The sequence below is a fragment of the Symsagittifera roscoffensis genome, chromosome 8 (assembly GCF_963678635.1).
Source record: "Symsagittifera roscoffensis chromosome 8, txSymRosc1.1, whole genome shotgun sequence".
In the NCBI taxonomy this organism is placed as follows: Eukaryota; Metazoa; Xenacoelomorpha; order Acoela; family Convolutidae; genus Symsagittifera; species Symsagittifera roscoffensis.
In genome coordinates, this window is record NC_087069.1 from 42,550,351 (window position 1) to 42,565,979 (window position 15,629).

The 15,629-nt window shown below is 48.7% G+C and overlaps 1 protein-coding gene across 1 annotated transcript in view; it reads right to left on the reverse strand.

Moving 5' to 3' along the window:
• Positions 1–15,629, reverse strand: part of LOC134852859 (uncharacterized) — a 79,799-nt gene that overhangs the window by 8,463 nt on the left and 55,707 nt on the right. The window lies entirely within an intron of this gene.

Here is a 15,629-nt window from a genome sequence, read left to right on the forward strand (position 1 = left end):
TGTAATAGTCGCCTACTTCAGTCACATATGAGGCTTAAGAAAAATAGGCCCTATAACCATTGGCTCAAGAGTCAGGGACACTATCTCTTGTGTTTTTCTACCTCAAGAACGGTCGGAGCCAATTCGGTTCGCTTGCGACATGAGACTAGAACCCGTTGCAGCTTAAAGGCTACTACCAAAATATCCACCACTCTAGAAAATAAGAACGTTCCCATACTTAGGTCTCAAAATACCCAAAATACATAAACGCCGTTAAAAACAGGGTCGGAACAATCCGTTAAGTTACTTTTAATTGGACAGTGGAACTTTGATCCATTTCAGATGGATCAACCTAAAACTCGCCTTATCTCAACATAACAATCATAAAACACACTCGAGAAAATTAAATTAGGGACTCACATGTTGATGCACTCGAGTACAAGGAGTAATTAAATTGGTAAGCAACTCAAGAATTAGATAATATAACTAGATAAGTTTAATACTGGTCAGTTTTGGTAACAGAATTAAATTCTGGCTCTAGAATTGGAGTTTTTGTGTGAACCATTGGGACACTCAAGCTGTCCACCTTTCAATTGAAGGTTCACTCAAGTTTGTTCCGAATAGTTGTTCTCTCTTCTTTTTATTATCTCTCCTCCTATTTCGGGATAAGACAGCTCTACTCGTGTCCTATTTTATATCTGGAAATTGCGAATAGCAATTTCCTGCTGTTTTTCTTGAGTATTTTCCCGCAATTGTAAACTCGGATGTTCTGATTTTTCACTTTTTGTTTTCAGTTGGTACGAGAAAACTGAGCATGACAGGCTCCATTCGAAATTTCGAAAATTAAAACTTCACTCCAAAATTACGTATTTTCGTGTCTCTCAAGGTCAAACTTCCAGACATGACCGACTGGCACATACTCCCCGGACTCAAGATCGATGTCCTCATCGCGTGCTGTCTTTGTCAGTGAATCCCCAGAAGCCCGAGTGTCACTCAAGATACAGTGCCAGTGGTCATTTACAGAAGTTTGCAGCAGACTTAAGTTTATCTACCTTCCAAAATTCACGACCATATAAAATTTTCACACTATCGCTAAACAGCAATCAAAATCCGCACACACCTGCACCTATGAATTCCCGCTTTTTAAGCTGGTGATTTAAAATTTCTTTTGTCCTATTCAATCAGGAAATTGTCATGCAGCATTTTGATTTATATAATAGATCTAGCATATTAATAACAATATCTTATTTGTTAAAATTTCTTTTTCGTGAACCCAGATTTCATCCGAGTTCACCCTCGAGCCCCCTCCCTCTCAAGACTCAAGACTCTAGAATTTTCCTTTTGAGCCACTGGCTCACCTTGTGTTCTTCGCCCTCGATGTACCCGATCCAGATACTTTTGACACTGTGATCTGTTCCAATAGTGCTTCTTCGTCATCGGAGCTGATCACAATCTCCTCCCAAGCCTTCAGCTGTTCATAGGATCGCATCCACTCCCTTTGCTCTTGCAATCTCTTCGCTTGATTCGGTAAGCTCTTCACCTTCGACTCCCGGTTCAAACAGAAGGAATTGTGAAGACTCAGGCTTACATTCTTCGCCAGGTCCTCCTCCAGTATTGACTCCCTCGCTCTAGTGTTGTCTCTGGATACTCTACCTACTCTTTTCCACCCCGTCATGATCGCATTTCGATGGCTCAGCAGAGGTCTCTTGAAGGCATCTGGTCCTATCTCGGCCTGGAATTGTCGATATTCCTTTTGATGTTTCCTCATGTGATCCTTCGTCGCTACATATAACCAGGATGTTAACGTCGCGCGAAACCAAGGAAAGAATCTCAAACGGCTCCACACGTGTCTGACTTCCATTGGTATGGCGAACACCTTGCATGCTGTCTCGAACAACTCAAGTCTCCTGCTGTGATCTATCGCGTGAATCGACTCTGCTGTTGGCGTCTTCGATTCTCGATACTTTGCTATGTTTTCTTCCATCCATCGTAGAGCCAGCATTGTGCTCACCACCAAGATGGTAACTTTTTGTTGATGCTCGGGTAATCCCAACGACCTGATTTCTTCTACATCCCAGATCAGGCAGAGATTGGCTTGGTCTGGGTACCACACTGTCTGCGCCAGACAGTGACATGGACAATCCCCGTGTGTGAGGTCGGTGCTCCTAAGATTGCGTTCTCCCGAGGCTTCCAGGAGAGGCTCAAGTTCCATCATCTTCTCGTGTATCACGTCGACTTCTCCCAAGTTTGGGGCACCTACCATGGGTTCCCTATCACGTTTTGTCTCTCGAGGTCACTTGTATTTTCGCTCTCCAAGCCTAGAAGTTCTTCACCCCAGATTTCACTCAAGTCATCCCTTTGTTCTTTAGGCACTGTTCCTCGGACCTTCCTCAACAGCTTGTGTGAATGATGTGACATCCGAGCTAGTCGTACACATTTGGGCACTGAGAAGGCTTTGTCTACCAATAATCTCTGGCTGAACACTTCTACCATCGCCATGTGTAATGGATAGTGGCTGCCACATAAGTTGGCCATCACTGACCCCACTAGGGACTTCGCATTTACAGGCAGTCCATAGGCTTCGCTCATGGGAAATCCCATCTCCGCTTCGAGTCCAACCTTCCAACTCTTGATGTGTTTCTGGGTCACTTGCAACACTCCGGGCCATGACTCCACGCTCAAAGCGGTCACGAAGTGGTGTTCTGACTCTAGCCTCTCCAGTGACTGGAGACTACACATTCCTGAGAAGAATCCCAGAGCTGTTGCTAGGTTCACAGTGGTACTCGCGTAACACTCAGCCACTATCTGTATCTCACTTTTCTCCCTTTCGGTGATATCTTCAAATCAGGTGACTAAGTCTTATTTCTGGAAAGACTGTATCCTGACGCACGATCGTCCATCACAGGTGTGCTCGCCATTCCCACACGTCGTGTCAAGACAACTGCCCGGCTCCATCTTCTTTACCGACCCTGTTCCACTCGTCATCTCACTTGACTCCTTCATATGAGGCAGGATCAGTCTATGTACTATACTCAAGGTCGCTAAATCTTCATCCTCTGTCGGCGCCAATCTCACTCGCTCAGTGACTTCCTCGATCAGGCTCGCATGGGGATGTGGACACCAGGAGGGCCTGAGCAATTTCCACACCACTCCCAGATTCGTGGTCAACATGCCGTTCCCGTTACCCATTTTTAGTTCTACTCTTTTACTTGAGCGAGGCACACTTATTACTTCCGGTGTTCTCTCGAGAATCAAACCTAGACTAGGTCTCTCTCTTTCCACAGGGTCTATCTCCATTATCCTCTCTGTCCAGAACTTCAGCAGCTCCGCCACCTCATAGTTTCTATGGGCACCTCCAGCTTCTAAGTCTAAGAAAGGGTTGTATGCCATCCCCATCACTCCAGACACATACTGATACTCTCCCTTCTTGTTGGGTTTCAAGTACTCTCCTGAAATAGCCAAGTTACGGTGAACGTCGTGCTTCTCCTCGAACTTCTTGTTGTAGAATCTCCGTATCTCATCTAACTTCCTGTGGCTCTCTAGAGATTGCCTAGAACCATCTTCCTTTTCTATCCCAGTACTCTGGTACACATTCAAGATGACTGTGGAGACTCTCCTTTCCAGCGTCTTGCTTCCAATTGCTCTCTGGTGACATGCTAGGATGGTACTGTCAGTCATCATCGACATTGTCCATCTCAAGAAACAGGTAGCATCCTTCCTCCTTGCCAGACTCAAGCCTGAGTTATCCCTAGCAACGTGCTGCACCATTACTCGATACACCTCTAGATTCTTGCCTCCCAATTCCAACTTATCGTACGAATTTAGAGTCTCTAACTCTATTCCCAACAGGCTCCACGCGAACATCAGTTGTCCTGCGGTCCTAATAAAGGGATTCGCCATCAACGGTGATGCCGATGAGGATGTTCTCATCGCTTCTTCAAAATGATCCTTTAACAAGTTCTGCCAAGTTCTCTTCAGTTGGCTCCCCAATTCCAATTTATTGATACCAGCCTTCTGCTGGGTAGCCCAGTTGCGTCGTTTGCGTGACACTCCACTGTCGAGCTTTCTCAGGCAGTCTTCCAATTCCTGTAATGTTTCCAGGGCCACCCACCACGGTCGGGCGGTGTTCCTCGTTTTATTTTTCTCAAGAGGATCGCTAGTCACTTGCTTCCCGGTAGCCTGGTGTTCATTTGAGACCCATTCTTTGCCGACGTCCACTTCCCAGGTCTGCCCGCTCGTCGAACCTCGCTTCATTTTTATCCTCTGAGGCTTGAAGTCTTCTTCCGTTGTTGAGCTGGTGGGGATCTCCATCTCCTTTTCTACGTCGAGCAGTTTCCTCGGCTCGTAGCTACTCTTGTAGGCTGCTGTCTTCCATCGTGCCCGAACCATGGGGGCCGTCTCTCTCAAGTTTTCCCCCGAGACCGCATCCGCTGAAGGACTGCCCAATCCCTCCACGTCTATCTTCCTCTTGCGATACCTCACGTCTTTACTCGGGGGCGTTGTCGTTATCATCACTGATTCGACTTCCTTGTCTCCGTCCAACCCTTCCAACTCTTGCCTCCCCCTGCTCGAGCCTTAAGGATATTAGTACTTTTAATTATATTACTAGTTCCGATCTTATCCTCCCTTACATGTTCAATTATTTTATCGTCAGTTTTTTGTTTCGGAGTAGAGCTGTCTTTACATTTGTCTTCTCTGGTCTTTCGTGGTGCCTTCCTCAACTCGACCATCTTGCTCAGCAGCTCTCCTCTAGTTTTCTCCTCCAGGCCTGTCCCCATCAGGATAGGTTCTCCGAACTTCACCACCGTTCCCACAGCTCCTCCTTAAAATCGTCCAATGTGGTGTCGTCGTCCACTTCTCGATTAAAATTGCTCAAGAATCTTCGCCAAACATCCGCATCCAGAGTGCCTAGGAAGGCATCCCTGTTTCCCTCGAAGGTGTTCTTCTCCCTTTTCTCCGCACTCAGGAAGATCATTCCCATGTTGGGATTCTCGCTCGTCAGTGGCAACTCTAGATTCTTGCGGGGAGATGAGGTCAAAGGTGGCGTGGGGGTGTCTGCCCAATTTTCTCCACTCAGATTTTTCAACAGTTCTTGCGTGGTGAACTCTTCCTCCGATGGCTTCTGCTCCGGTGTATTTCCCACCTCCATATCCTCTCCTGCCTCACTGAGAGTCTCGTCCATGCTCTCCTCCCCCGATTCTGCTTCTCTTCTCTCAAGAATCCTTCTGAATCGATCTTCTACGGGACCACTCCTTTTATCCCCAGGGGTGTCCACTGATAGGGGTGATGGTGTAGCTGGACCCGTTTCCTTATACTCTGTCAGAGCCACATGCAATGGGCCTGCTGCATCCAGCTCCTTTCCCTCCTGTCTCCTTTCCACCTGCTCTAGTCCGTAAGGTGGCCGGTATTTCCTTGTGGCAAACAGCATATCGTCTGCTTTCAGTGCGATATGCCCTTCATTCACTATCATCCTGCCATCGTCCCACACCGGCAACTTGTTCTCTAGACCTGCCCGCTCAAGTGTTCTCAAGGCATCTCGTACCTCGAACTTCGGGGGCATCGACCCTCTCATTTTCTTGGCTTGAGTTGTCCATGAATTTATTTTCGCATCGCTGGTATGAAAATAGATCGCTGCAGAGTAGCCGATGAAGAGAGAATCCCAGCCGTCGATGAACTCCTTCTGCTGTTCTTCGGTTGCTGCTCTCGCGAAAAAGGACGGGATCACCAGGGAGCTGTTCATCCCCAGGGTCATTCTCCTCACTGTTGGAAATTCTGGATTGCTTGCCGGCAGGACTTCCTTCTCCAATATCGCCTCTAGCTCCCTTTTCACCAGCTCGAAGCTTTTCTTCCACGCGGGAATTCTCAAGATCTCTTGTCCATTTGCTGTCAGGGGATTTAGGTTCCAGAACTTGGGATAGGTTTCGATGGGGCCTTCGCGCTTGCCTCCCATCCTGAACTGCAGTTGTCCTCGAAAACTGTACACCACCAACTCCGGATCCTTCACCTTTCCGAAGAGCACCGTGTTGCTCATCTGTGCCCTTAGCACCTCCTGCTGACACCAATTAAGTGTCGTCCCATCTAGTACGCTTATGAGGCTCACTTGGGTTACTGAGTGTCGATAAGCTTTCACCAGAGGATCTGGAAACGCGAACGTGACGGCCGATCCATAGATACAGGTTACGACCTCCCCTAGCCCCCGGATCATCCCCATGGGGTCCGATCTCATGGCCAGGCATAGGTCCGTCAATAGAGGCATGCTCCCATTCACTTTCCTCCACTCCTCTCTTGTCTTCGGGCTCGTTTCTTCACCAGTCAGGTGCCGGTTCTGCATCAGTAGGTACTGTATCATCAGCGTCTTTAGCGCGGCAGCACACCTATACGAGTAGGTGTCAATACTCGAGTGTGTTTTTCCCATCGACAGAGGCTCTCCGTATTTCATCATTCGGTGAACTGACACCAGTTCCCCGTGGGTTAGAAGCACCAATGTCAAGTATCCGTCTATCCGGAGGGTGTCCACGCCCCGACTGAACATGTATGCTGGGCCCATATTAAACAGGTACCTTGGGTAAACCAGGTACAGTGCCAGCAACAGACTGATGGGCATATTCAATACTTCCTGTATGAAGGCTTTAAAGATGGTCTCTTTCGCGCTATACACTTCGGCCAGGTACTCCTTTCCCCAACAAGGACTCAAGAACTCAAGAATCTCGTGATCCCTCCTCGTCCTCAGCTCACCCCTTGCGTGCTTCCTCCAGAATCCTCCAATCGTGACTTCGTTGGCTGCTGTGACGAACCTACCAACCGTCATTTCCCTTTTCTCGGCCACTCCCAGCTGCTCCTCAAGAAAATCCCAGATCTGCTTCACCAGAAGCGGAGCATCTTCTCTTGTCTTCTCCGTGGCGTTCTCCAGCCTTGGTGTCAGGAAGGGCCACCTGTCTCCCTCTTGTGTCAACCGATACACCATCGACTCCAGCTGCTTCTCCGATGCGCCCACGTTCTTCCTCTCGTTGTTCGGCCCTCTAGATTTACTGGTGGAGCTTGTGATGGTCACCTCCATAATTCGAAACCACAGACTGGCCGTCAGGTGAGTCACCACTGGATGATCGTCCCCTATAATCGGACTGAGCTTGAGTTGCCTAGCGAAGTTAGATATCTCCAGCAAGAGGACCTCGTCCAATACGATGAGGATGTCGGCCAACTCGTGAAAGCCCCTCAACGCGTGGGACACATCCGCCCACGCCGCCGCGAGTTCTGACCTGCGAAGTCTCAAGTTCGTAGGTTCCAGTTCCCGATTGGGAGCTGCCATCAGAATACGCCATCCATTCCCTTCTGCTATCAAGATCAAGATCGCATACACAAATTGCAGTGCGGGAGGCATGCTCGCGTACCCGGGGGACGTCGTGAACGCCACTTTTGTCTTGGAGCCAAATCGTGAGGCAACGTTCTCTTGTACTTCATTCATGGCTGCAAATAATGTCTGGATGGCTTCCCAGATCTTCTTCGGCGTAGGTTTATCACCCTTGAGCTGCTCAAGAAACCCCGTCGCATGCAAGTGATCGTTCATCCCTGCAAACAGCAGTAGCTCAGGCTCGCAAGGCATCTTTGATTTTACTGCCACCACCAGGGTTAACATCTGGTTTAGCTCCGCTCCCGGCAATGAATATATCAGAGTTTCCGGCCAAAACAATTTGGGAGACGTCCCCTCAAAGTCCGATCCCACCACGATGACCACCCTCGCTGCGGCTGGGTCTGCCCTGTCATAAACAGCTAAGGTTTTGGCCAGCTGCGTATTCCCGCAGGGTTTCCCGTATCTGGGGTCGTTGGCTAGTTTCGTACCTTCATACGCGGCGTCTGGTAATTCCATCTCTCTCGGATCCATCAGCTTGTCCACCACCCTCACCTGTGCTGGAGTGGCCACTCTAATCCTGGCAATGCTGGTTCGGTGGTTGGGAGGCTCCACCACGAATCCCGGACTCCCTAATGACTTGAGAGGTCTATAGTTAATAGGTCCCATCACCGATTTTGTGGGAATCCCAGTCAGATCCGCCGTCTCCATCATTTTGGCTCTCGAGAAGTGTGTCTCGTGAGCCTTCAGCCAGTCCACGCACTGGAGTCTACCCAAGTCTTTGTGCGACACCTGCTCAAGACCCAAAGCTTTCGATAACTCTAGCCTGCATTCCAGGTCTTCCAGGTCCAGCTCCTTGACCTTCTCCACATATTTCGACCTGCTGGTCTCCGCCGGTCTCTCCGGCTTCTTCTTCTCCGCCACCACCACCGAGGATATTATCGATCCCTGGGGAGTTGATGACGTTGCCTCATCAACCTCCATGGGCGCGGCGCCCGGCAACTTGGTTCGGCTGTTCCTCGAACTGTCTCTAGAATCGGCCATTGCACCCAAGCGACTGGACAAAGCCCTCGAGTTGAAGAAGGGTGGATTTGGGGGTGGTCCGAATGTAACCTGTGCCGTCTCTAGCAACTCTGCCTCCAATGCGCTTATGTGCCTTTGGAAGACGTCATTCAACCACTCCATCCCTCTGGGCCTATCAAAGTGAATCCCATCCGAGGATGCATCGTCAGGGAAAGCGGATAGCTCCATTTGCTCGGCCACGTCCAACAACCCAACGGGGAGGACACTTATCGGTTTATCTGCCTGATTATTTCGTTCAGGTTTTGCACTTTTGTGTTCATCTCCATTGCATGCTGGTCCGCTTTCATGTTGTAAGGGATGGTGCACACCGTAAGAATAGCCGGATCCATTTGAATCCGCAATTCCTCAAGAATGCAGCTCATCTTGTCGTGCAGCCTCGCCACCTTCCTTGCTTCCCCCATGGACACCTCATTCGTCCCGATCATCAGAGTCACCGTGTATACTCTTGCCATACCTAGCATCTCAATTGTCGCTAGCATCTGCGGCGTCGCGGCTCCAGCGAAGCTCAAGATCCCCGTTTGCCAATGGGACTGGATCCGGGTCAGCACCCGCAACAAGCTGTCCCCTATGATCAGGTGGACCGCCCCCTCGGGCACACGTGGCTGCGTGAGGTATTCCACCCAAGCTGCGTCATGGAAGCAATCTCTCCTGTCTCTCTGCGCCGTGCTCCAGTCCATCCGATTGTGCCTGTGGTATCTACCTTCCGTATTCTTTTTGTAACTCGAGATTACCACACTCCTGACAGGTTGCTCCCCCCACGTAGAGGGTAAGTCCACTCTTGCTGGACTCTCGCGATTCCTTAGTTGTAGCCGCTCGTGCAACTCTTTCAGTCGTGACGAGCTACCACTCACCTGACTACTACCCGGGGTCGAACTTGGCGTATATCCAGGCAGCGCGACATCCATCAACGGGCGTATTACTTGTGTCTCTAGACCACGCAGGGAGGACGCTGATTCAGATGGTATCCACACCTCCAACCCTTCGTTCATATGTTCTTGAGCAGCGCGATCGAGGTTGAATCGTCCCTTCGACCTAGGAGCTTCATCCACCTCCATACGTGACTCTGGTCTTGAGCCGGTCACCACCCGCTCTTTGGGCCTAGCCCCTTTCTGCATGTCGAGCTCGCGTTGCCGCTGCTGGATCCTTTCAAGCTCCGACTTCAGCTGCTTGCAATTCGCGGCATTCTCTCGCACCCTTTCTGCCTGTAGCTGTTCAGCTCTCATCATGTCCAGTTCCCTCCGCGCTTGATCCCTCTCAACTTTTGCCTGATCTCTCTCGAGCACCGCTTGATCCCGGTCGAGGTTCGCCTTGTTCCTCTCCCGCTGAGTCCTCTCAAGCTCTCTCTTCATGATACTGACGTCCGGATACGCTTCCCCCGTCTGCTGTGCTCGAGACATCAATGGTGTCTTGCTCGTGCTCTGGCCCGTGGATCTGACTGATGGTCTGACCGGCAGTGGGAATTCCCCTCACCATACTAAGTATTATTACTCAAGCCAGGGTTCCTTGCCAAATCGAACCCCCTTATTGCTCCATCCACGTTCCAAGACAGCCACCTGGTTTGCTCTTGATTAGATATTCCATCGGTGGTGTAGCCCACCATCAAAACTGCTTCTGTCGCAGACTCCCGGCACTCGCCCTCATCTTCCAACTGGAGGATGGCATTCAACATCACTGCCATTCTCTCATCCACTTGAGTTTAATCCAGGTCCCTCAGACGTCTGTACAATTCGTCAAGTGTGGGTTTTTTCAAAGCCGATGGCATGGACTTCCAGAATCGATCTGCCATTTCCGTAATTTCCAAGTGATCTTGAGTATCAGCAACTTGAGTTTTACCTGAGCAACTTGAGTATTAGCAACTTGAGTTTACCTGAGCAACTTGAGCTTACTTCTTGAGGTGTCGTTCAACTTGTGTTCTCTTTCTTCAATTGAATACAGTTGAGTAGTCAATTTGACTTTACCAAATCAATCTGAAAATAACACCCCGTTTTTAGACTAACAGGCTGTGTTCCTAACCTAAAAACCCCCCTTCACTACTATATTTAAAACCCCTTCCTTTCGGTCCTAATAAAATAGTTCAATTGGAAATCTTCTAAAAACATGCAGATTCATTTTATGTTTTAGCACCATCAATCAATTAAAATATTAATTGTCATGCCAATCACCTCTAAAATTCTTTACCTGTTTTGTACCCCCACACCTAACTCGAGATTCTTCCCTCATGCCCAACTCGAGACCCCCGCGTACCCGACTCAGGCGGTGCTCAAGTAGTATTTCTTGGGAAGATGCACCATTATCTCAGTTTCTGCGAAGACCACGTGTAGGATAGCGTACAATTCCCTTGGGCTCAGTTTCCCCCTGTTTGGGTCATACACCGGCATTGAGACCTCCGTTATCCCTCTTTCAATCATGAAGTCTCGTAGTCTTTTTAGTGCCAACATCACGTGTTCAGGATCGATCGTGTTCCTGTCATTGACCCTCGTCACTAGGAAGCATAGGTATTTGCCCGGGACTTGTGCTACTGATGGTGGAAGCGCGGCCATTCCTCCCAGTCCCGGTCTCTGTCTAAACAGAAACTCCACGTTCTGGTACTCCCTCTTGAAGTCAGCTTCCAGTCTTGATTTGAAACTCATGTCCGCCGTGATACAGATTGCGAAAGTCCTGTCTGACAGAATGAAGTCACTATCCGTTATCAGGATATTTTCTGAGTATTCGTTTGGTATTTCAAACTTCGTTTTGAAATTCCGTCCTATGGTAGGCTCGGCCTCCTCACCTTCCAGTTCCAGTCCGCACTTTTCTCTCACTTCTCTGAGTTTCTTTATCATCAAATTTTCGGTGTGGGTAAGTCCTACCCCCACTCCCCGGACAAAAATATTTATCGACGTCCCCGTCGATGATGCTGGGTCTGAATTATCCGGCGGAATGTCGAGCGGGCTGTCTGTTGCCGTCCAGCCGAAAAGAGGATCCTCCGTTTTCGTGTACTTCCCCGCTGATATGTCAACTTGCTGTATGCTCTGTCCTTCCTCGCTTCCGTTCTTGACATCGCGCATCCATTCTAATATCCTCAGGTTCGTATTCTCCCTCCTCTCTATCTCGCTCAGTTCTAAATCCGTCTCCCGCTCCGGCGTCGAGTAGTCTTCCTGTGGGTAGTGTTCATTATCATCGATGATCTGCCATTCACCATCTGCCGCCAGCTCGCCCACACTTATTAGTTCTTTGCTTAGGTCATCGGGCTGTATCTTGTCGATCAGGAAATCGTCCCCGTACCTGTTGTACCTCATGCCTGTGCGTTTGCGATTGCCACTCCTTGTCACCGCTGGTATTGACAAGTCTGGTTCTGTCCACTTTGGCACCTCACCTTGCTCCGGATCGTTCCAATCTTCTTCCATAAAAGATTCCGCTTCAGAGTCCACGTCTATTTTTTCATTGTCATCCAAACTCAAGTTCTCATTGCCATCATTTTTATCTCTGGTGCCTTTCTCGTTCACTTCACATGCTGGTTCCACCAGTAGGTACTCTAGTCCCTCCATGTCCTTTGGTATACACCAGTCCTCTGGGGATGGTACATGAGGCTTCAGGTTCTCATAATGTGCTGCTCGCCCAATACTCAAGCGGTAGAACCGTTCTTGTTGATGTACTTAATTTATCATGAATGGTCCTCTCCATTTCTTGAGTAGTTTCTTCGTCCCTTTGGGCGGTATCACATTCTGGAAAACCCACACATACTGGCCCACTTCATATGGCTTCGCCTGTAATATTTTTTCATCATATTTCTTGCGCTGTCTCATTTGTGCCTGCGCAGTGTTCCTCCTGCACAGCTCGTTTATTTCCTGCTGTCTCCTGATCGCCTCTTTCACGTAAGCTTGAGGCGACGTCCTCTTCCCTTCATACTCTGGGTAAAAGAACGTCAGAGGCATCGCTCTCTCTTTGCCTGTCAACATCATGAATGGACTGATTCCCGTCGTCGAGTGTTGAGTACTGTTGTATGCCCCTACGACTTGAGGCAGATACTTATCCCAGTCCGTCATGCATCTAGAGCAGTATACCCTCAGCATGTTCACCAACGTTCTATTCTGTCTTTCTACCAGCCCGTTGGTCTGAGGATGGTAAGTCGTCGAGTGTGCTTGAGCTATGTGTGACCTCTTCATTAATTCCTTAGTCAAGTCCCCCACAAAGGCTTTGCCGTTGTCTGACTGAAAAGTCATTGGACAACCATACCTTGATATCCAATGGGTTATCAAGTGGTCACAAGTCTCCTCTGCTGAAGCTGTTTGACACGGCACCGCCTCTGCTAGCTTTGTGAAAGATCAATTATAACCAGTATCTGGTTATACCCTGACTCCGTCATACAGATCTTCTGATGGTCTATCTGCACCACTTCATTAAATTCCGAGCTTTCATTTCATCTTCCTTGGGTCTTTCACTTGCAAACATGCCAGGCATGCATTCACCCACCTCTCACAGGCTTTCCTCAATCCTGGCCAATCGAACCTGTGAAGTATTCTTTGTTGCACCTTGTCTATCCCCTGGTGCCCCATTTGATCATGTGATCTGAACAGCACCTCTGTCTGATATAATTGTGGTAGTATGATGAGGTTGTGCTTGTGTAGTATCTTGTCTTCTTCTTTTCTCTTGCATGCTAAAACCCCATCAGCCGTGTGATAGAGTAACTCTTTCCTCTCTTTGTAGAACTGGCTCAGGATCTTGTAGCTGTCTTCTTCAAGTTCCCCTTTCTCCTTGGACCCCGTTCGGATCCATTTGGAGAGATTGCTTGTCATCTTGTCATTCTTCTGCGCTCTTATCAGGTCCGACAGCCTATATCTCGCTTTGACATGTTCCTTCAGCGCCATGATCTGCCCATTCATCTCCCCAGGGTTGTGGACGTCGTCATTCAGCTTCACGCATACTATCCTCCTTACCACCTTCATGTCGTCTTCCGGCACCAGATTTGTTCTCACATTTGAATTTCATGATAGCTCCCTGAATGGCTTCCTCGAAACTGCAATCCTTTCAAGTTCTTCACCACCTCGTATCTCCTGCACGTCCAAGTTGAAGGTTCCTGAGGACGGATCTGTTTGTAGTTCCCTGTCGTGGTGTCTAATCTTTTCTTCTGCCAATATCATGCAGAGACTATCTTGATTGTCACTGCTCGCTTCCGAGTCCTCATCCCACATTTCACACTCCCCGGACAAATTTTCTCCTTCAGTGTTTTCTTCTTCTGTGTTTTCTTCTTCTGTGGACGTGGAACGCTCCCCGGACCCTTGACCTGGTCCTAGGTATTCAGCTTCTTCCTTGAATTCCACTCTCTTTCTCCTGACTCTAGTCTGTTCAAGTAATTCAGCTGGGATCTTTTCAACCAGTGACTGCACCACTTCCTTCCCATCAAGATTAGTCACCTTCGAGGTATTTCTATCACTGGCTGTCCCGCTCTTTCGCAGTATTGTGACCGCAGGTTCCTCTTTACAGTTTTCTTGAATCACGGGCTTATCATCTGCTAGTCTCTCGAGTAACCCCTTTAAGTCTTCGTCTATTTGCGCTTCCTCCGTCTCTACCTGGTTGAGATCGTAGCCTTTTGCTTTGAGCGTCTCCGTCACGATCTTTGACTTGAGCATTATTCCTATCGGCATCCCTCGGTTCTTTTTCAAGATTGTTTTTTTTTGTAGTTTCCTTTGGTAACTCGGGGTGATCTTCTATTGGTTTGCCTGATTTGTCCAACCATCTCGTGAGAGGAAGACTGTCATACGTTTCCTTGTCCATGAAGGAGAAGCCATCTTTGATCTCAGGTCTATCTGCCTCCCTCTGTTCTTGTCTCTCGTAGAGCTCCGTCTTCTTGCTCAAGCTGTCAGCATTTTAATGTTTGTCTCGTGTTCTGTGCTCAATTATCATATTGTATCCGTCCAGGCGAACTATCCACCTCCCAATGTAACTTTGGTCCATTGAGTACGTCTTCAGCCAGCTTAGTGCCCGGTTGTCGACTTGCAACTTGAATGGCTCACTGCCTAGGCATGCCCTATATTTCTCGACAAAGGTAACCACCGCGAACATCTCTGCTTTCGGTGCTCCGTACTTCCTTTCCGTGTCACTTAGGACTTTGCTCCCGTACGCTATTGGTCTCAAGACTGTTTTCCCGTTCCACTCTTGTTCTTAGTGGAGAATTCCAGATATCGCTACTACCGACGCGTCCGTATCCAGTACGTACATCCCCTTCTCTGTTGGCATCCCTAGTACTGGTGCCTCGCACAACTCTTTCTTTATTCCCTGGAATGACTCTTCTGCTGCGTTATTCCACGTGAACTTCTTGCCCTTGTGCCTCATTAACTGTTGCATCGGATAAACCTTGTCCGCATAGCCTTTGACGAATTCCCTATAGTAATTTACAAAACCCAGAAAGCTCATCAATTGGTGTTCCGTTTTCGGCGATTTCCAAGTTAAAACTGCCTCTACTGCGTCTGGATCTGGTCTGATGCCGTGTTTGTCCACCATCCTCCCCAAGTATTTTATCGAGTCCTTGAGTATCTCACACTTTGATGGTTTGCACTTCAGCCCCGATCTCTTCATACACGCAAATACTTCGTCAAGTCTTTCAATGTGGTCATCTAGTGTGGGTGTCGCTATTACCACGTCATCCACATAGCACATTACCAGATTGCCATACTTCTTCGTCACGCCTATCAGCGCGTGTGCCATCAACCGCTGAAACGTGGTTGTGGCATTGCAAAGTCCAAACGGCATCCGTTTCCATTGAAACAGACTCAACTCGCAGGCAAACCCTGTCTTGTCCCTGTCCTGCTTCCTGAGTGGTACCTGCCAAAAAGCCGAGCCTAAATCAAGAGTCGTAAAAAATTTTGCATCACCTAACTTCGAGAGGCTCTCATCAATCCAAGGTAAAGGATAGGCGTCCTTCACCGTGACGGAGTTCAGGTATCGAAAGTCACAACAAAACCTCAACTGGTCACCTTTCTTGTTGGCCATCACTACTCCACACGCCCACGGTGATTTGGATGGTTCTATCATGTCATACTCTAGTAGCATTTTAATCTCCTTTCTACACGCATCCGATTTGTGTGGGGTCATGCGTCTCGCCCCCTCCCTGTGCGGTATTGCGTTTTCCTCAAGTTCTATTTCATGCTCAACAAAATTACAACACCCGATGTCAGCCTTATGTCTTGAAAAAACTTCTTCGTTCCGTTCTAGTACGTCCTTGATAGCTTCGAGCTGTTCGTCC